Genomic DNA, 21,636 nt, shown 5'->3' on the forward strand with positions numbered 1-21,636 from the left:
AAACCAGAGACATTAAATTGGTTAGAGGAAAAAGTGGAGATGGGGAAATAGAAGGATCCAGAGGATCTTAGAAACCTATAAGAAGAACATTGTAATGGGTGGATCAGAGCCCAGGGGTGTCTGTTTAAACTATTGCACTAACCATGGACAGTACAAGTAGTAAACACTGAACCCCTACTCTGACCTAGCAAATGGACAGGAAATCCTCCATAGTTCTGTGGAGAGCAGGGACTAACTCTGACATGAGTTCTGGTGGCCCATATTTGATGACTTCCTCTTGGTGAGGAGCCCTGGTGGCACTCAAAGAAAGAATAGGCAGACTACCAAGATGAGACTTGCTAGCCTGCGACCATAAATTGGGGGAGGAGGTACCCCTTGGACATGGACCTAAGGGAGGGTAATAGGGTGGGGGTGGGAGGGTAGGAGGAACAGGAGGATATGAGTGATTGAAGAACTATTGAGATGTAATCTGAATAAATAAATATTAAAAATCTGAACTAATAAATATGCTAAATGTAAAAAAATCTTAATACATTGATTTAAATGAATATATAATAAACATCTGACATAAAGATAAAAAAGAAATAATATGCAATAAAGTTGAATAAAATGCTTACTATTTTTCTTTTGATTGAGGCAAAGATGGTTGGCTCTGTCCACATGGTAACTTTCCCTACCTAAGCTTGATTTGGTCACTTTCCCATTGAAGCTGGATTTTATTCTGCCTAGGGGCACACTCCACTCTCCTTAAAGCCTTCTTGAGGAAACTGGAGGTGTACCTCAGTTGGTAGAGTGGTGTCCTGGTGTGGGACAAACTGTGGGATCACATCCCAGCACAATATAGTCCAAATGTGAGGGTGAGCACCAGCAATCCCAGCAATGAAAAGGTAGAGGATGTCCTGCCTTTATAGCCTTGCAGCTGTATCATAATGAAGAATACATTTAGTTCAAATGTGAAAGTCCCATAGTGTGTCACAGTCTCAATATAAGTTCACAGTTCAAAGTCTGATATCCATGGTATTCTCTTAATTATAACCCCATTCCCTGTAAAAATCAAAGTGAAAAAAGCAAATTCCAAAACTTCAACATAGAGAGGCACAGTATATATATACAAAACCATGACAAATTGCAGAGTTGGAGGAAAGGAAGCACAGTAAAAATAAATACTGTAGCAAATTAAGATGAAAACCAACAATGAAAATTATGGACTGTATCTCTCTGTCAGATATCAACCTCTTTTCAGCTCTGTTTACTACAATATAATTTTTTCTTTTCAGGTGGTTCCACTCCCTTTAAGCACCTTTCCTTGGCAGATCTTACAACTTTGACATCTCCAATGTCTTATAGTCTACAAGGCCATCCAGGTGTCATCCTTACAGCTTCACATAATGGCTTTTACAGGCCTTCATGCACAGACACCCTAGATGTTGTGCACTCTAAAAGCAATTATGTAGCTAAAGCTGCTAAGTTCTGTTGCTTATTGGAATTGAAACATGGCCCCCTCTTTTGATTACATCTGCAGAAGCTTTGTGGTTTTGATGGTTTCCTTCAGTCCTTAAACTTGGCTGCCCTGTAACTTGGCTCTGTAGACCAGACTTGTCTTGAAATTAGAGGTTTCCAGCGTCTGCATTCTCAGATCTGGAATTAGAGGCATGCACCAAAATTGCAGGCCCTTAACGTTTTTTTTTTTTTCCTAGTTGGAAATTTAGCTGAGTAGGGCTTGCCCTGACAACAATATTCCCTGTATTCCATTTTGGATTAGGCTTTTCTTTAAACATTTTCCTAGTGATCCGGTTTACCTCAAAGTGTATACTTTATATTTTTTGTGTGTCAATTTATTTATTTTTTTATAGATCTATATAAGACTGGCCACTAATAACAACATGCCACAGCTAATACTAGGCTTATTTGAAATCTCCTCTGCCGAATCCAATAATCCATACTCTTCAAATTAGCCTCAAATAGATTATTTGGATAAGGGGAGAAAGTTGCCACATTCTTTGTCAAAATACTACAGGATTGGTCTCTCGGCCACATACTAATATCCTTCTCCTCTGGAACCACTTGGACCAGGCCTCCATAGGGAAAATTGCCCTCAGCATCATTGTCTTGCATGCTTCTACTAGTGTCACTCGTTAAGTTCAACTTAATCACTCAAATGATTCTCTAGTCCCAAGGCGTTCCACATTCTCCCAAACAGAAGTATGGTCTGCTTGTCACAGCAATGCATCAGTCCTGGATACCAATTTCTGTCTTAGGGTTTTATATTGCTGAGATACCAAGACCACAGCAACTCTTATTTAGGAAAGCAATTTAATGGGGCTGATGTACAGTTCAGCGGTTTAGTCTATTGTCAGCACAGTTGCATATGGCAGAATGGGTGCTGGAAAGGAGTTGAAAGATTGCCTACTATTTTTAAAGAAGGTTTCAGTCTTCTTAACTGTACTATTACCAGACCATTCTTTAAACTATTGAATTTCTTTCAACATGCTAATATACAAGTCTGTTAGTGGTTAAAATCCATTAGTACTTTTCAAAGTTCATTATGGTATCTTTAATCAGTTTAAGTTATATTTCTCATGCAGTCATGACTACTTTCTAGACAGGCATTTCCATTTAATTATTTATTCGTTAGCATGATCTAATATTCAGTGAGAAGTATTAATTTCCAGGCAGCTTTTATGCATTATATTTATAGGTTTGGATTGAAAAGCAGTTACATGAAACTTGAGTGATTAATTACATAATGTAAATGAAAATATTCAAAGAAAATTTACCCATAATTTTTCATTACCGTAAAGCATTTCAGAGATTATAGTACATAATTTATAGAAGAGATTAGTAACTTTTGATTTATAGGATTTTCACATGATAGAAAATGATGGTTTCTATGCCATACATGTATGAAATGTCATTTTGTATACAAATAAATATGCACAATTATAGTGTACTGCTTTTAAAGCTTAAACTAATAAATCCTTGTTCGTTTCCCATCTTTATGTTTTGTTACACAGCTCATATTATGTTTTTTCCTAATCATACATGAAGTATGAATAATTTTCTCTGTGCTGACTTGTGTTGGGTAGCATGTGCTTTATTCAAACAACAGGAAAAATGAACAATGCCCAGGAAAATGATGCAGAAACCCAAAAGTAAAATGTTCACTTCTAACATGTCACGTTACCATGTATAGCTTGGCCTTGCCACAGCAAGAACTGTGTTCACGAGGGAGAATAAATGCAGAACATTGCATAGAATTTAGTTCAAACAATGTGAAAATTTATAAAACAATACTCTCTGTCTTCTAATCCTAAGAAATGCATCATTTTAGCCAAGAGTGGCGTGACACACCTTTAGTAACCACACTGGTGGAGACAAAGGCAGGAGAATCTCTGTGAATTCATGGCCAGCTTGGTCAACAAAGCAAGTTGAGGGTAGCCTAGGCAACATAGAGAAATTCTGTCTTGATAAAAAACAAAATATGTATTCTTTTAACAATAATTGTATCTATTTTAAATATAACCTACAGAGAGTATGTTCTCCATTTAGTAAGCTCAATATTAACCATATTTTATATTATGCATATCTGCATTTGTATTTTCTAGGAGAAAACAGTAAATTTTGCTCAATAAACCACTCAAATTATTTTGAAATTTATGTTTTGATATTTCTTCCTTGATATAATAAAGTATCACCGTTGCCATGACTACCAAGACTATGTGCCACTTTACCTTTTCTTCTCACAGATAACAAGAGAAATGAATTGAACTCAAGAGTTTTCACCATATGCTATCTTCTGATTCACTCAATCTTCTTCATTATCAGAATATCTTCTCCACTGACTGACATAAAAACTTTAAAAATATCTTCTAATGACTTTCCTTTCACTAAAGAAAATAAAATGGTTCCTTAAAAATTTCCAACAATATGTTCTTTCTTCCCATACTAGGTCAAAAGGTGTAAACCAATATTCGGTCATTTGTTTTCAATATTGTTTTCTGGATACCTAGTGTCACTCCAGTGTCATTATGCTTTTAGCGAGTGAATTCTTCACAGCACTCATATTCCTGGAGTGGTCATGACTTGAATGCCATTAGCAATGGTCACATATTTTGTTTTTTCTTTTTTGAGAAGGTTCCTCTTTATTAAGCATCCACTTGCCAAAATCATATAGCCATAACTGGCATCCTAATGACTCAAAATATTGTGATAGTGATTTCACTTGCAGCCGTTAGATATATACCTGAATTTATTCATGAATCATAGACTAACATGCTCTTTCTAAAATGAATAGATACATTAGCCTTTTAATAGACATAATTTCATACATCAGTGGTACTCAACTGGTGGGTTCTGGACCCTTTCTCAAACTTCTATCTCCAAATATATATATTAAAGTTCATAACAATATTACAGTTATGATGTAGTAATGAAAATAATTTTATGCTTGTGGGTCGCCACAACATGATGACTTATATTAAATGGCCACAGCATTAGGAAGATTAAGTAGCACTGTCATATATAAATAATCATTCCTCTGGCTGCATGCAAGTTGTCCTGTCTGCTTGAAGATCTAACATAGTACATTTCTTAAGGGACTCTATCTAATACTGTACTCTTCAGGATTTTATATATAAAAATGTTAACTTCTATTTTCTTAAAGACACAAATTGATAGTTTATTGGAGAAATATGGTCCAAGTTCCATTGAAGTTGTCCCCGGTGAGGAGTTGCTGCACCTTTCAGCCCAGAGCTGCGTGGGAAGGATGGGAGGAGAATAGAGAAGATGTTGGGGCCAGGCTGCAGGTGAGGCCTGTGTCTTCAGGGTCCACATTCAGGACCTTCACTCTGTCTACCACCATGGAGAACCTCTAGACCCCAAAGAGAGACACCAAAATATCATCCAGTAACAAATGTTGTCTTCCCGAAGGCTCCAGTGAGGTCAGCTAGAAGCCGAACCTTGCCTTCTGCATGCTGGCCTCTACTCGACTGTTTGGTCACAATCACATCATTAACACTCAGAGAGGCCACCACTTGCCTTCTCTTGGCCTTTAGAGATCCACTAACCTGTGCTCCTGGTTCACTCAGGTAATCAATTTTACTCCTTCTCAGAGCTCTGATTTGGTTGAAGACCAGATAGTTTAGTTTTACAATTAAGCTTAGTTATTTAGCTGTTAAGATATTTCTAGGTCTAGATAGATGTTTTAAGTTGATAATAATGAGATATGATATTGATTTGAACATTTAATTTTTTAATAAAATATTTGTTCTTGATGCTTCAAGGAGTTGTTTGCCGTGTTAAAGAAATTAGTATAGCTTGTGACAAGTTTCTAGCAAAATGAAACATTTAGGCAATGATAAAAAATATAAGTGGCAAGTGTTGACAAGTGGATAAATAAACAATTATCTCAAATAGAACTATCTTATGTTGTAATGTAATAATGATTTTTCACATCATTCTTGATTGTCTTAACTGTCAAATGACAAAACCAAGAGAGGAGAAAACTTACTTGAGGAGTTAACTACATTAGTTTAGTCAGTGAGTCATGTTATAAGAATGGTCCTAATGTTTAATATTGAGCTATAAGAGTTGGACTCAGACAGCTGCTGGTCTTTGGATTTCATATATGAATGGATTTTTGTTTGTTTGTTTGTTTTGATATTTAAGTGCCCTGGTCTTCTCTTTTGAAATAGTTATCACTTAATTTTCTTTTAGTGACCATTTTCTATTAATTATCTTCTAATTATTTCACTTCATTATATGCACTATTAACACAAAAGTTGGGGGGAAAAGAATTGAGTTAGTAAAAAGAGTACCATCCAATATAGTCTGCATAAGGAAACTAGCACAGGGGAAGCTCCATGGAATCTCCAGGAATATACACAGCAAACTCTCATAGTAATGGGTTATCAAGAGCCTGGACTGGTCATCTTTTATAACCAGTCAAGATCTCAAGTGGAGGGAGTGGAATATCAACCTACCCACAAAACCTTTGAACTACAGTTTATCCTCCCTGAAGAGTGTTCTGGGATCAGAGCCTAGTGTAATGGCCATCAAGGGGTCAGGGAGAAATCACCCAACAACTGAAGAGAGCAGATACAGAATCCTACAGCCAAACATTAGCTTGAATAGTCTTGCGTCAGAGCAAGAGGAAGGATCTGAGGAATCAAAGGGGTCAGGGTCAACAAAAGAACAAGGTACAAAGACAGCATCAATCAACTGATAAGGACTCACTGGGGATCTCAAAGGTCATGGAGTTCATAAGGGTCTGACCTAGGTTCTTTGAATATGTGTTATGGCTGCGTAGCTAGGGTGTTCTTAAAGGAATCCTAAAGGTGGGAGCTGCCGTGAAATCATGTTGTTCTGTCCACCATTACTGGAAAATGCTGAATTTGGTGGAAAATGGAGGACTCACTTTTAGTTTTATATTTATTTATAAATATTAGTCCCTTCAACTTGTCTGAACATACGTATCCTGTATGTCTTATTCATTGTTGCAATGATGTGATGAGACACTGTGAACAGGGTAATACGTATAAAAGAAAATCTTTAAATGTGGTCTGCTTAATACTTCAGTGATTTAGTCCACTTTCATCATGACAGGAAGCACAGTGGAGAGAGCATTTTTGTGAGGAGTCATGCTGAGTGCAGGAGAAATAGCAAAGAACTTCAACCTGAGCCTTTTTGGCCTAGATAGAAAAGGGAGAAATACTAGTTCTGGTGTAGGTTTTATTAAACATTAAGCCCCATACCCCAAGTTGTATATTTCCTTTTACAAGGACACATCTTCTAGTCATTGTAATACTATGAAAGAATTTTAGCCCATGATGACTACTCAGGTATATGAACCTATAGTGGAAATCTTGTTCAAACCACCACAGTATACCTTCAAAATATTACCAGAATCCACCTAAATAATGTGTACATTGTTTTGAAGAAGTCATTTGTAACTTTGTGGCTATTGGAACAGAATCATTTTTCTTCTTTAAGAAAAGCTCATTACTTAATTTTTATGGCAACGTAATCCAGACATTAATGATATGACTTTATAGTTCCAGAGAGCTGAACTTTACTCTAGTAAAGACTATTAAATTTAAATGTCTTCAAGACTACAAGAGTAATGTAAATGATATATTATTTGGCCACCTTAATGCATAACTTCTCTTAAGAAATGAAATAAAAGTCAACTTTCATTTCTATTAAAACTATGCTAAGTCAATTTCTGCATCTAATTAGGTAGATATTATGAGATCTAAATTCTAGTTTAGTGAAAATGGCACAAAATATACTTGTAGTGACATAGTGTAGAACACATTAAAGAAAAGAAATTGTCAAAAAACAAATTATAGCAAGAAGATTGCCTTTCTAGATGCCAGGGAAAGAGTAAACATTACACAGCATTGAATGGTCAAGTCCCATTATTTGACACAGGAAAGACATAATGGCTTTCTAAAACCCACACATAAATCATATGTGAAAATCTGTGAGGAGTTACCTTATATATAACAGAACCATATCACTCTTAGTATATTTCTAGAAACCCTTAATTGATATTGAAATTGACATATAATACAGTATGCTAAAGACTTAAAGATAATACTGAATGAAATAGCTAATAAAACATTGCTACTAAAACATGCTTTTGTAGTTCTGATCAAATATTTTTTGTAAGAATTCAGATAACTGAATTAATTTTTATAAAAGAAGAGACATGCATATTGTCATTTTAGTAACATATCTCATTACTTTATGGAATATGGCATTTAATTTTTTACTTATTGCAACATGTACTTATTATAATAATTCCAGGAACTGAACATTGCATGACATGCCTATGAGTTCCATTCCTTTTTTCCTTTTTAAAAATATATTTTATTAATTTATTCATATTACATCTCAATTGTTATACCATCCCTTGTATCCTCCCATTCTTCTCTCCTTCCCATTTCCCCCTTACTCCCCTCTCCTATGATTGTGAATGAGGGGGATCTCCTCCCCCTTTATAAAAGTGCTCACAGGGTATCAAGTCTCTTCTGAGTTCCATTCTTGTAAGTAGAGACCAAAACATTGCAAGTTTACATCAGCCTGAGCTACATAACATGTAATTATTAATAATGGTAAACATATTTTAAAAGGAAAATAACCTTTAATAGCAGATATCAGTAGACTTACTATAGACTACCATTTATTTTTCCATTTTATTCATTTATATTTACCATCATAATCCTGATATATACTATTAGTCTTAGTTCCCTGCTGTAGATATGGTGAGATGAAAGTTCATCTCTGTATTTTCAGCCCAGTATTAAATAGTTAGAGAACAAAAAGATAAAATAAATCCCCTCATGTAAACGTATCTTTTATTTTCCAGATGTAATTGTCATGTCAGTGGCCGAATACTGAATAACTGGCCTTTTTTCTAGTTTTTTCTGAAGTCTGGCTGTCTGGTTCACTTCAGCTGTTCCGGATAAAATCTCTTCTCTATGCTGACTGATTCAAACAGGCTTTGCTCACCTTAAGAGTGAGTTGTTCTGTTTCAAAAAACTGCTACTGAACTCCAAGAATTTAACTGCCCAAACTCAACTGCACTCCACTGTCTCTCAACTAACCCCCAACTTATTGAACTAACTTGCTTTTCTACACTGCTCTATTTTAAATTATATATGTGTGTGTGTTTATTTATTTGTATTATTTCACTATTTAAAATAAACTACATACAATGAGAAGAACCACAAAACAACCAGTAATTATATTAATTTAATTCATAGTATTTTGGCTATTTGTATTTGGCAACTTTGACGAAAACATCTTTCCTATATTGGTGAGTCTAAATTCTGAATGTAAATTAATATTTATCATATATCATCTTTATCAACTTAAAACAGCATATCTAGAAATTAAAACATCTTGATCTCTAAACAACTAAGCTTATTTGTAGAACTAAACTGTCTGGTTTTCAACTCAGAGACTTGAGAAGGAATAAAATTAATTACATGAGTAAAGAGGAAGGGCAGGTTAGCAGCTTCCAAAGTAAAAAAAAAAATATGAGAGAGACTGTTTGCTGGCTGAACAGTCATCCAAAATTCTCTATATCACTGGAGTATCATCTTCAGCCTTCTGGCCAATATATCTGAAAGACATACTTGTGAGTCAGGAACTACTGAGAACTTGCTTACCCTGTCTTGGCAAGGGTTAGCAGTCCGTTCTTCCTGCATCTAAGCTTTCTCACTTTAGGGCAGAATTCTGTCAGTGGCCAAAATGAGGACAATTTGTCCAGTGGCTAGTTTGTCACATTTGACAACATCTCCATAGGGAGGTTCTTTGATGCTCATCATCTTCCTTGAGGTAGACAGGGTGTTACCAGGCATTATCCAGTTTTTTAGTTAATGAATCTTTAAGATAGTAAAATCATCTTTAAATGCCATCTTATGTAGGTCTCTGAGGTTTTTGAAGATCTTATCTATCTATTTTACCTTATCTATCTATAGAATTGTATCTATCTGTTAGACTTAGGATATAAATCTTTGTGATAAAAATAGACTAGTAACTGATATGACCATGATTTGATCAACTAACAGTTAACTTGTATAACTTACTTATCTTAAACAGCTTGCAATAGCACTTTCAAATTTTGGAGGTAAATCTTGTATTCTACTTGAGTTGTATGGATACAATATCTCATATTACAGTAGAAATATATATAATTTATGTGAAGAATAATCTTAAATTTGAATTCTATACCAATGTATCAAAATTAAACTTATTTTGCTCAGTTTACAAAATACTGTAGCAATTAATTAAAGATAACATTGTAACAATTAAGTTGAAGAATTGACTCAATAATCTTCTTTTTGTTCTATCATCCCTTTATATTGCTATATTCCCCCTTCTTTCCTTCAACCCGTCTCAAAACTAACAAATAAAGATAAAGGAAAAAGAAGCATCCATGAGTGTAGCCTGGTTTTCTTTCCAAATAAGACCAATAGTAACTTATAACTATCTCCCACTGAAAATAAATATCTATAGCCAAGAAAGCAACAAAAAAACCTACCTCACCCCTTTAATGGAAATGGGGTGTCATTCTCTTAAGGTTCTTTTCAGCTGATTTGAGATGAAAAATACTTTTGTAGGGGACCAAATAAAATTGGAAAAAATGATAAAAAAAAAACCATCCTAGGAATAGCATTTGTGCTCCAGTTTCTAGATGCTGACTAATTCCAGACTTAATATAAGTCCTGTGTGGGACAATCTGAAATGCTGGACAAATTGGGATTGGAAGCTTTTTTTGAAGCTGTCCTGTTCTGATGAGGAACAGAAGCTGAGTGCAGAAACATAAAGGGTGGAGGATGCCAGCATCTAGCATGCTGGGATGAATGAATCCTGTCAGGTCTGATCCTGCATCAGTGTCCTGTTCTTTTGTTTTAGAAACCTATAATATCTCACAAATGTTATACAGTCCTAAAATTATAAATATATTAGATGTACAGGATGCACAGAACAATTAAGGCTAGTTTTCTGCTCTTTGTATGAACAGAAGAAAGACATTTGTATATCTTCATTCGTGTCATATGAAGAATGGCATCTACTAATAATTCAAAGGGATTCTGTGACCAACTGTAAGCATTGTCTATGCATAGACATTCATGTCTCAGCCAGTCTCAGAGATATTCGCATGTAGTGGCTTTTAGCAATATTAATTACGTGGTATTCTGCAGTTTGAATACTTTACATCCCCATTATAGTCCCCTCCCACACCATCTCTCAATCCCAACCTCCCTCCATCATCCCCTCTCCCTCTCTTCTAGTCCTCAGAAAGAGGAGCACTCCTCCCTTTATATCTCACCTCAGCCTATGAAGTCTCATCTCTACTACCTGTTTCCTCTTCCTCTGTGGTTTAGCAAGTCCTGCACAGCTCTTTTAAATTGTCCCTTTCCTGTCTGTTCTCATGAGGATTGGGCATATTTTATCTCTGACTCATGTTGTCAAATCCTTCTGTTTGACACATATTCTGCCTCTCACTTTCACACCTGGCTTCCTCCTCCTATAAACTAAATTTATTGTCTTTGTTAGGGAGTAAAGGTGTGTTTGGGATTAAAGCAGCTAAAGGTTTTGCTGCATTCCAGTTAGATCACTTAGATCTAGAAGTCCTTGGATGTGATCCCTTGACAGAGCCGCCTTGCTGCTAAATTAAAATTCCTCTACATCCTTACATGACAAAGTAACTGCTACAGTTATTTTGTTCTGGTCCAAACTAATCCAATCAAATTAGGGTTATGATATGTGCACTGACTCCTCCTGGTTATGTATAATCCAGGTCCTTATAGGTCGAGACTCCCATTATTTGGTTCCACCCGGATTAACATGTCAAATATATATTTCTGCAGTAGTTAAATTAGATAGTTGTTACTGTCTGTGCAACAAGAGTCTTTATCTATATCTATATCTATATATCTATATACATATTTATATAAATTTACAAATGGACACAAACCTAATTTATAAAGCTCTGTATAAGGAGATGGAATTTTCTAATAATGTGATGGAGCTTGAAGGTAGCTTGATTCATTGCTACAGCTTCATATTATACAGGAACATTTATGGAAACACAAATTTCATTACCCACAGACCTTAAGCAAATGAGCAGCTTAATCAAAGTCTGTGTTTGTAGTATAGATTAATAAAGCAAAAATGAAATCAAAACAAACAAACAATAAAACAAGGTGGTAATAGTATTTTTATTGTAGCCAACATAAGATGTGAAAACTTGAGTGTTTTTATTAATATTGAACTAGGCAATTTAGATATTAGATGTATTAAATATTAGTAACAATGAAAAAAGGTGAAATGTCCTAATAATAGAAAACAATGTTGATGCAAGAAAGTTGTTCAGTTGGTTTCTAGATTATTTAATATACAGTCTTTCATGAAACAGTACAGGCATTGCTCCTTTGGTAAAAACAAACCAAAACCAAACCAAACCAAAAAACAATCTACTTTAGTTGTACTCAGATAGAATAGATCTGGGCTTTTATGTATAAGATATCTATATTTACAAAAGCTTCAGTAGAATGGGATGTTGTTGGAAGTTAAATTAAAATGTTGTCTTTTTTTTCATAAGATGAAGACCACATGGCAAAAATGGAAACACCAACACATCATCTTCCTTCCATTATGTCCAGACCTAAATCTACAAATGAAACAAACACAAATCGCAAGATGGAGAAAAAGGAGACCAAGAAAAATATGAGGGAAAGGAACTGAAAAAGGTAATAGCAAGCAAACTTATGTGTAAGTGCATATGCTAGAATAAAAACATACCTTTTAAAATATATATGTATATGCCTATAAAGTACATATTTATATATATTTATTTTATATAAAATATATTTATGTTTCATATAAATATATGCATATCTCATATACTTTATATTATATATGAAGCATTATATACAAAAAGCATTATAGTAAATGTGAAAAAGAAGCCTTTGTAATAAGTTCATACTATAGTATCTTCCATCAAATAAATAGAAAAAATTAGAGTCTACTTTCTTGACAGAGAGAATGCCATATGCAATGCTTTTAAAAGATCCCTCCATATCTCCTTTTCTAGAGTTTTTCACACATGTTAGTACTGATATTGTCATTGTCCCTATTCTTTGTCAACCCCTGTGTTTAGTTATTAATTTACCTGATTGAACTTAACACTCTGAAACAATTTTCTTCAAGCAACAAAAAAGGTGCCCCTTTCATCATTAAATGTTTTTTCTTTATACTTGCTTATAGCCTTCTTTGATTATCTTCATGGTAACAAGCTAAAAAGACTCAAATGGTACATACTCACTTATAACTGGACACTAGCCCAAGGGACATGTCCCATGACAGTCTTCACCTACCAGGAAATTGGGATAGAGGTAAGGACATCCTATTGGGACTCTAGATAAGAGAAGTATGGGAGAATGGGGAAATAGAAGGATCCAGAGGACCCTGAAACCTACAAGAAGAACATTATGATGGGCAGATCTAGGCCCAGGGATTCTGCTCAAACTATGGTACCAACCAAGGACAATAAGTGCAGTAACATAGAACCCCTACCCAGATCTAGCCAATGGACAGGACATTCCCCACTGTGGGTGAAGAGTGGGGACTGACTTTCATGTGAACTCTGATGCCCTATATTTGACCATGTCTCCTTGATGGGGAGGCCTGGTGGCACTCAGGGGAAGAATAAGAGGATACCAAGAAGAGACTTGATACCCTATGAGCACATACAGGGGTAGGAAGTCCCCCTCAGTCATAGTCATAGGGGAGGGGAATAGGGTGAAAGTGGGAGGGAGGGAGGAATGGGAGGATACAAGGATTGAGATAAGAATTGAGATGTAATATGAATGAATTAAAAAAGAAAAAAATATATTGGATCTCTGTCATACACACACACATTGGCCATGCATTCCTAATTAAGTCAGTTTATTAAAATTGTTAACTTAGGGATCTAGAATGGTGAGTTCACCCTTCACTCCTGGCTCAATACTGATGGAAGTCATCTGCTTAACAGTCTCAGAAGGACTGTGCAAGTCAATGAGTTGTTTTTTGAATCTCATCTGGAAAGGATACCGAGTCTTGGAAACTTCACCACAAGGCATTTTTCTTGTAGCGATTCTCAATGACATTGGCCATTTTTAATCCCATCTGTAACCTATCATTAAACAGCCACTAGAGTCTGGTGGTTTTGTGGTGTTCAGCTGGGAAATCCTTCTAGAGTGTGCAGAAATCTCTGGTTTGGTTCGCCAATACAGCAGAATCTCAGCTTGGTGTAGCGTATCTGTAATCTTTGTACCCAAGTCTACTGAGGTGGTTTAGAGTTTAAAGTCAACCTTAATAATACACTGAACCTGGGTACATAAAAATCTTTTTAAAATAATAAAAATAAAACAAACTAACTAGTACCTACCAACTAACTAATCAGAACATATGCTAACAAGTCACAAATACTTTTTTCGGCCCATAACATTGTTTTTAAAATGGAGAATGCTCAATCATCTATTTCCTACAAATGGTCTTTGTGTGTGTGTGTGTGTGTGTGTGTGTGTGTGTGTGTGTGTGTGTGTGTGTGTGTGTGTGATTCTTTTTCTCTCTTTGGAGACTTTAATAGACTAAAAGATATTTTTTTCTCCATACCTGTCTCTTCTCTCTTTTTCATAGGCTCAGAACTGAGATATCTTCACTAGATCCTTACACCAGAAAGAAAATTCCAATTAGCTATCTTAAAAAACATTAATTTCTGCCAATACTATTTATGCAGAAACATTTGATATCTTTTTCATATCATAACCAGCTTTATTTCAAATATATTATTTAACATTTTAAGCAAGAGAGCACATCAATAACTATGTCAAATAAAAGATACGTTTTTCTTTCACAGAAAACCCACCTGCAGTGACTGTGAGGGGAAGCTGCAGCAGGATCATAGCAATTTATAACCAAAGAAAAGAAAGTTTTACAGAAGTTATAGACTGACAAAAGGCCAGGAACAGAACAAAAGCCTTTTTTTTAAAAAGGCACAAGGAAAGCGAGAAAGAAGACAAATTGTGTGTGAGGAGGAAGGCACGGGGTGTACTCGAGGGGTGGCCAGCATGAACCAGCTTTGTTTCAGTTCTCGTTTCTAAGAGATGGTTTGTATCCATCCAACACAGAGAACATAAGTAGAAAAAAATGTATGAAAATCCTCTAGAATAAAATGTGCAAAGTATCTGAAAAACAAAGTACAGTCAGACAATCTTAAAACCCAATAAACAAGTATCCTTAAAACAGAATAAATAGAAGGAATTAATTGTATTTTCATCCGCTGAATCAAAATTGATCACACAATCTAAGTTAAGAGGTCTTCAGGGATGGATATAATTCTGAGTCCAGACAGAATACCTGATACCACACATACAACTGAAAATGTAACCCACTGAGTACATTGAAATATTTTTTAAAAATCTGTATTTGGAAAGGGCATATTTTAGATAAATAGATATGGCCCTGTAAAGTGATGGGTGGACCTCTCTTCTGTGCCCACATCTTTCTCAAGAATTCTACTCATTATACTATGATGCCAATGGCTTACACAGCCTCCAAACTCAGCAAACCCTTCAGTGACATGGGGTATCACTCCCTGTACTCTGTCTTCCCACGAAGACCAGTCTAATATCAGGGAATTACAGCTTGATAATCACTATCAAGGAGTATTTTTCTTCTCATAAAGGCATAAACCTGTCAAATGCCTGAGAACTGATGCTTCTTGCTTTACAGTAATTTTAATCAGGAAGGGAAATTTAACTGCTACTTGCTCTGATATGATGAGGTGCAGGACCATTCTTTCCACAGGCTCATGTGTAAGACATCTTCGATTACCTGTCAATATAATTTTCTGCTTATTTCCTTGTAAACTTACTAAAGCACATTAATGTCAATGTATCTGGATGGCTCATTAATGCCATATTGCTTCTGAATGCTAGCACATCAGCTCAGATATATATATATATATATATATATATATATATATATATATATATATATATATATATATATATATCTTAATGCCTTTAATAATTTCATTTTTATTCTCTCAACGGCCACACATCTAAATATCAATCTTACATAAGAATCTGCTTACATGATTTTTTAGGTGGACATTGCATTGTTTTGGATAAGTGCACCCCATAAATCTTGAGGACTTGAATGTTTGGAGTTGTGCCTTTTCTGAAATAAGTACTTCACTGGGGGGAGGCTCTAAGAGTTTAAAGATCAAGCACTCTCTCTGCTTCTTGCTTGCAGATTAAAACATGAGCCATCAGCTTCATGCTTCTCCCAGTGTGCCTTCTCAATTCCATCACTGCACTATGAGTCTCTGGGACTCTACAACCAAATAAACTCTTTCTTCAGTCAACTGTGTTAGTCACGTTTTGAGAATCCTTTGTTTTGGTTGAGCTTCCCTGACTTTCCACATCAAAAATGTCTACTGCAAGCTTTCTTGTACCTCAATGGAATAGTGCAAGGTAAGCTTGTAATATGTTTAATTATTTGTGTTGGTTTAATTTTTATAACATGACACATATTCAGAGAACTATATTGGAAACCAAAGTTTGAAATATTGTCACTAATGAAAATGTTACTATGTTATAAAAATTTGAATATTTCACATGATAACCAGTAGTGTTATCAAGGGTTAATGGGCAATATCGACATCTTGGAGCATGATGAATCTTATTGATTTTTAGGGACCACTGATACGCTAAAAACTGTGTTTTTTGCTTTAACGCAGAGATTTCAATGCATAAAAAGTAGCCAGTATGTGCAGAATTGGAATTTATTGAAACCATTTTAGTAAAATTTCTGAGTGAAAAAGAGGCACTTGGAAATGAGACATACCCTGTAGCATGTGTGTTTGCTTCTCAAAGGGAGCTCTACCCTATTGTTTTTACAATAGTAATATATAGGCTTTACTGTGTTTTGGAGCTATTTGTTCAAGGATAACTAGGAAGCACAAAGGAGACAGCGACTGGTTTCTGAGGAGTACTGGCAGGAAACCAACCGATATTGCAAAGCTATAAAGTGCAGAACGTAGGAAGCCATTATATCTTCGCTGTAAACAAAGTTAGTCGGTTTTTTTTGTTTGTTTGTTTGTTTGGTTTTTTTTTGTGACACTCACAGAATGTATGCAGCAAGACATGAGACAACCTGGGACACAGACATTCCAGTCTAAAGTTTTTCTATTTAATTGTGAAAGATATACACAAGACCAGACTATTATACCTTTATCAGATATAACATTTGCCATATATGTCAATTGTGCTAGCATTCTTGCTTCTCAGTTCCTAGAGGCTTCAACCAGACTCTAGGAACATGCATTCCTTGCCTTGCTCTGTTCCCAGTTTCCCTTGCCTTTCTATCCCACTTTACTACAAAGAAAATATAGCTTGTAATATGATAGATATTATTTCAAGGTTAGTTATCATGATTCATTTGTAAATTATGTAATTATTTCATATATTTCATAATATAAGTCAATGCAATAGTTTCTGTAGCTTCAGGTACAAACAACTTTCTGCTGATTGGTTGTGGAAACATTGGTCAAAATCAAATTACCAAAGAGTGATTCCCACACCTTTCTACTCCCATATCTTTTTATTTAATAGTGTTAGGGATATATTATGTAGGAGATGAATGAAATCGTGTTTAAGAAAAAAAGATTTTAAAGATTAAATATTCAATTACATATGTAAATTCATTGTAGTATAACTTGATGTGGACCAGTTCTGCAAACCTAGTCCGTAACATATATAGGTTTAAAAAACTTTAGGAATACTAACCTGGATCATATCATAAACACACACACACACACACACACGAAATAGTGACAGATTTTGAGCATTCTCATACAAGGCAAAATGATTAATGAGTCATAAATGCTGCTTTTAAATGTTTATGTTGAAAAATAAAAAATAAGACACTTGAGTGTTAAATAGAAACGGGGATAATTGTCCTTCACTAGAAGCCATATCAGACAAAAAATAAGCACATAAATATAAAAAATAATTTCACACTTGTTTCCCATTTATCTGAGGAACTACAATTTAAGAAGGAAATGTTTGGCTTAGGGTGAGACAACATAAATAATTATAAAATGTGGGTATATGTAGGCTTACATAACTTGATGTTTTATTACTGTATAAAGAACTCTAAAAATAATAATATATAAATAATGGATATAAGTAAAATAAATTTACTATGAATGAGGTGCAATGTAAGACAATAAAATATAAGACAAAGAGAATGACACATGGAATAAACCAATTCATGTACTAAAAGTAGAAGACAGAAGCATATCCAACAATGTCATACTATTCTCTTTTTTTTTTTTTGAGAATATAATTTCATTTCAATATTTCTCCCCTCCCTTTCCTGCCTTAAGATTCTTTTGTATTTCCTTCCCATTCTCCTTCAAATACATGGCCTCTTTTTGTACTAATAATACAAACATATTCCTAATATAACATCTTCAATAACATCTGTAGCTTTCTAGAGAACTGCCTATATGTTAATTCTATATTAAGATGAATATAAACAACTGATAAAGAGTTGTCAATGTGTAAATGAACAGTGATTCTACATATATATTAAAAAATCAAAGCAGACGTGTGACTTTAAGATGCCACAAAGATTTCATAAGCTTATTCATGTTTCACACTGGGGACAAAAAGCCAGCTAACAATGATGGCTTTGTTAGGTCTGTGTATTATAAGTAGCCCAAGAAAACAGCCTGTTCTATTTCTCAAACATCACCTAAGATCCATGTAAAATTGCCTGTATTTGAAATGGCTTATTTCTTCATTCAAATGTCAGGTTATTAAATTTCCTTTTTATTTCTCTATGGAACAGTCTGATTTTTCCATTGTGTAAAAATGTCACCGAACAGCTGTGACCTTATGTTTGGAGATGACTGGCACAATGAAGTGTCAGAGAGAGTGACAATGACATTCTCCCATAAAGTGAGCTGCCTCTATCTCATTAATCACTTGTTTATAATCACTAGAACAGGTGTAGACTGATGAATATATGCTAATAAAATCACTATTTGCTCTTCATTATCAGTAAACTAGAAAAGAAATTAAAATTGTAGTGAGGTCACCTTATGCCATAGAAACTACCAGCTAGGCTGGAATAGTCATCTTCTACTTTTATCAAGTCTGAAATTATGAACTATCTCAGTTTCTAAGTGTATTTTAAAATTAGAAATTTGATTGAGCTGCATCTATCACATTAATCACTTGTCTATAATCACTGGAACAGGTGTAGACTGAAGAATATATGTTCATAAGATTACTATCTATTCTTCAGTATCAGTGAACTAGAAAAGAAATTAAAGGTGTAGTAAGGTCAGCTGATGGCATAAAAATACAACAACTAAACTGAACCAATGTAAGATTCTACTTTTTTTTTCCAGAGTACATTTTTTTATTAATTTATTCTTGTTAAATCTCAATGGTTATCCCATCCCTTGTATCCTCCCATTCTTCCCTCCCTCCCATTTTCCCCTTACTCCCCTCCCCTATGACTGTTCCTGAGGGGGATTACCTCCCCCTGTATATGCTCATAGGGTATCAAGAGTCTCTTCTTAGTAACCGGCTATCCTTCCTCTGAGTGCCACCAGGTCTCCCCCTCCAGGGAACATAATAGCCAGAACATGGAAACAGCCTAAGTGTCCCTCAGTAGAAGAATGGATAAAGAAACTGTGGTACATATACACTATGGAATACTACTCAGCTATTAAAAACAAGGAATTCCCAAAATTTGTGGACAAATGGATTGAGCTAGAAATGATCATAATGAGTGAGTTAACCCAGAAGTAGAAAGAATCTACTTTTATCCAGTCTACAATTGTGAAACATCTTGGTTTCTAAGTTCACTTTTGCATTAATTCAGTATTAGAAATGTGTTTAAGTCTGGTGGAATGGGTCAGTAGGTAGGCATCTTTACTTTGCCAGCATGGATCCTGAGATTGGACCCAGCACTCACATATGATAGACGGATCCAAGTTGCTTATTACCCCAATTCTGTCAAAGGCAGAGCCTACAGGTTATCTGGTCATTGCTGGCTTTCTGCTTCAGTCAAGGTTAAGGACATTTGTCGTCCTACATTGGCCTCTGGATACACACACAGTTGTGAACACGTATACATAGATAAATAAACCACCTAAATAAACACCACCGTCACAGACTCACATAAACATATTTTAAATATATATTATTGCTTTTACACTCAAAAACACCATGTCAACAGACCAGTTTAATTATGTTTCAGGTGGATATTTAAAGACACTCTGAGGGGCATAATTTCTTAGAAGTATTTCTTCGTACTTGGGCTGATATTATTGAAAGTTATTGTGTTTCCAATTTTTCTTGAAAGAAATTGACAATTTCTAGTATTTTTAATTTTGGGTATCCACACATTACATCATCATAACATCTAGAACCTTCCCCTGTATAGAAATTGTGAATAAAAAATGAATGTAAGATTACCTGTATCCTGTGTGGATGCTCTCAAAATGCATACTGTGTCAGACAGGTGGGTAGAAGATAGCACATTGAAGATCACTAAGATGGAACCCTGCCTCACATTCATTCTACCTCACATGAGCTCCTGAGTCCCCAGTGACATGAATTCTAAGTAATTGTGAAGAATCAGATTTCTTCCCCAAATTTAAAATACTCTCTGAATGTGATGAGAATGACTCATAATTGTCCCTCCTTGAGATTGAAATATGATATGGAACAAATGAGGGTGTAATTAAAATTGGCTTTATTGACTTCCTTACTGGAACTATCATGATTCCAAATTTTCATTAAATAAATTTTAGCAATTGTCTATTTTAATTTTGGATAAGGGAAGAGAATTCCTTTTGGGAAAGCCTAGCTAATTTAATAAATGCACTGTATCTGTTTCTGTATTTCACATCAACTTTTTTACTTTTTACTGCTTTTTGTTCAAAGTAATAGGATGTCAGTTCTCTTTTTGAATTCACAAGTTTGAATGAACTTGTTAAGGTTTTGGATCATTAACTTAAATGTACATTTACTAAAAGTGAATAAGTATTAATGCATTATATTTATCAAACATAAAACAGGTAGATGATTATTATTTTACTCCAACAATACCTACTTAGAATGTAATATTTCTCTTCAGGAAATAGATAATCAAGATAACAACATAAAATGAGCAACTCACCAAGTTCTTATTCATTGAGCTTATTTCTTATTTAGAGATAATAAGGATAAAGATAACAATCAAACATGAGAAAATACTTCCTTTACATTTGAAAATGTAAGTGAGACAGATATTTTTAACCTTTTAAGTATTAATCTATGTGGGCCAGTCATTTTCCTTAGGAAAACATATGAAGGAAAGACACATATTTCGGAGACTTTGGAAAATAGAATATAGATTACTTAAAACATGTAGGATGAAATAAAGGCCATTTGCTGTTACTTACCTTCACATAATGAGAGTGGATTTTTTTGTTTTTGTCTCTTTATTTATTAACCAATGTCATCCATCCAGGCCATTAAACTCTGACCTGTAATAGCTACCTTCTGTTTTATGTTCCATGTGAATTAATTTAAGACGATAAAAGGACTAGAAAGCAAGAGAAACTCCGAGTGATATCCTGGTATGCTTATGGCTCTTAACCTAATCTTTATTTGCTTCAAAATATATTTTTCAATGGTTATACTGTATGAATAATAATTTCATTGCACGATATTTCCTGAATATTCATGCTAGGTAGTAACAGACACAAATAAGGAGTCCATCCAAGTTCAGAGAAGTGAACTATTGAACTTATCTAAGTTTCTTACAGGAAAATATGACATCTGAAAGCTTGTCTGCCTCACTTGCCATTGTAACAATCCTCAATCCGTGGGTAGGCTTTGACCTCTGATGTACTCTAGTTCCCCAAAACTGCATGCAGATGACACAGGAGGGAGTTTTCTAAGCCTCTCCTCTCCTTCCTGCTGCAAATGTAAGTAGCCTTAATCTCTTCATCTGAGAACCAGTTATGAGCTGTATTGTTCTGCTTATTTCATTGTCATGACT

General features: G+C 34.8%; 1 long non-coding RNA gene across 3 annotated transcripts in view; it reads right to left on the minus strand.

Moving 5' to 3' along the window:
• Positions 1-623: 623 nt before the first annotated feature.
• The window catches only part of LOC311589351, a 74,687-nt gene continuing 53,674 nt past the window's right edge, over positions 624-21,636 (minus strand). For 2 of the 3 annotated variants that reach the window (XR_014776515.1, XR_014776516.1), the window contains one exon: positions 15,335-15,396. This is a non-coding gene — a long non-coding RNA (uncharacterized lncRNA). Of the gene's footprint in view, positions 920-15,334; positions 15,397-21,636 lie in introns of those variants that run through there. The other variant, XR_014776514.1, reaches the window with a different exon arrangement.

Source organism: Acomys minous (assembly GCF_964271855.1).
Source record: "Acomys minous genome assembly, chromosome: 18".
Classification (NCBI taxonomy): domain Eukaryota; kingdom Metazoa; phylum Chordata; class Mammalia; order Rodentia; family Muridae; genus Acomys; species Acomys minous.